The 1,172-nt window shown below is 36.3% G+C and overlaps 1 non-coding gene across 1 annotated transcript; it reads right to left on the bottom strand.

Moving 5' to 3' along the window:
• Nucleotides 1-858: 858 nt before the first annotated feature.
• LOC122054483 lies at nt 859-964 on the bottom strand. The gene has a single exon (XR_006132786.1). It is a non-coding gene; the product is annotated as a small nucleolar RNA R71 (small nucleolar RNA).
• Nucleotides 965-1,172: the final 208 nt, after the last annotated feature.

The following is a 1,172-nucleotide window of genomic DNA, read 5'->3' as shown; positions in this document are numbered from 1 at the left end:
AACAATTGGATAGTTGTTTAGCTAATTCGCATTGAGACATTTCTAGTGCTTATTCCAGTCCCTGTGGATACGATAATCTTTTATATTACTTGCGACATTTCCGTACACTTGCGGAGCGTAACAAGTTTTTGGCGCCGTTGCCGGGGACTGCGCTATAACATTAGGAATTATCAATTGAGTTAGACTAAACATAACATTTGTTTTCCTTTCATATTGCATAGTTGTAACTAATCATTAGATTTCTGTTTTTACTTTCTTGTATAACTTTTACTTCTTGTTAATTCTTTTTGTACAAATTCAATTCTGCATTTTTGATTCTTTTATTTTTCTCTTTTTCTGTTGAATTGTCATTTGCTATCTTGTTCTTGTGTATGCGAAGATCTAACTTTGCAGGGGAATTCTTTCCTTTTGACCCTGAGATTGACAGAACTTTCCATAAAAGAAGAATTCTGCAAAAGCAAATTGAAGAACAGGAACATTTGAACATGGCGAATAGACCACTCAAGGATTATGCTGCACCTTATGCAAGAGGTTTTCGATCTAGTATTTCAAGACCTTCAGTGGAAGCTAATAACTTTGAGATCAAACCCGCAATTATATCTATGGTGCATCATAACCAATTTGGTGGAGGACCTCATGAAGACCCCAATCAACACTTAGAGGTCTTTTATGAAATATGTGGTACCATGAAAATGAATGGAGTTCCTTCAGAAGCAGTTAGATTATTATTATTTGGGTTTTATTTAAGAGATAGGGCAAAGCAATGGCTGAATTCTTTGGCCCCTAATAGCATCACCACTTGGGAGCAGTGTGAGCAACAGTTTCTTGATAAATTCTATCCACCAAGCAAAACAGCTCATATGAGGAATTTAATTGCAAGCTTCAAGCAAACTGACTTAGAATCTCTTTTTGAAGCATGGGATAGATATAATAGCATGCTCAGACAATGCCCACATCATGGGTTGGAAAGATGGTTAGTGTTGCACACTTTTTATAATGGTATCAACTATCATACCAAAGTGTCCCTTGATTCAGCTGCTGGAGGGGCACTTATGAATAAAAGTTTAGATGAAGCTGAAGAAATTATTGACAGTGTAGCACGAAATCATCATCAATGGGCAAATGAAAGAAGTGGTGGCTATTCTTCTGTAAACCCAACAATTAAAGCATCA

This window comes from Zingiber officinale, chromosome 3A (genome assembly GCF_018446385.1).
Source record: "Zingiber officinale cultivar Zhangliang chromosome 3A, Zo_v1.1, whole genome shotgun sequence".
In the NCBI taxonomy this organism is placed as follows: domain Eukaryota; kingdom Viridiplantae; phylum Streptophyta; class Magnoliopsida; order Zingiberales; family Zingiberaceae; genus Zingiber; species Zingiber officinale.
The sequence above is the reverse complement of the archived record's forward strand: the minus strand, read 5'-3'. Positions and strand labels throughout refer to the sequence as shown.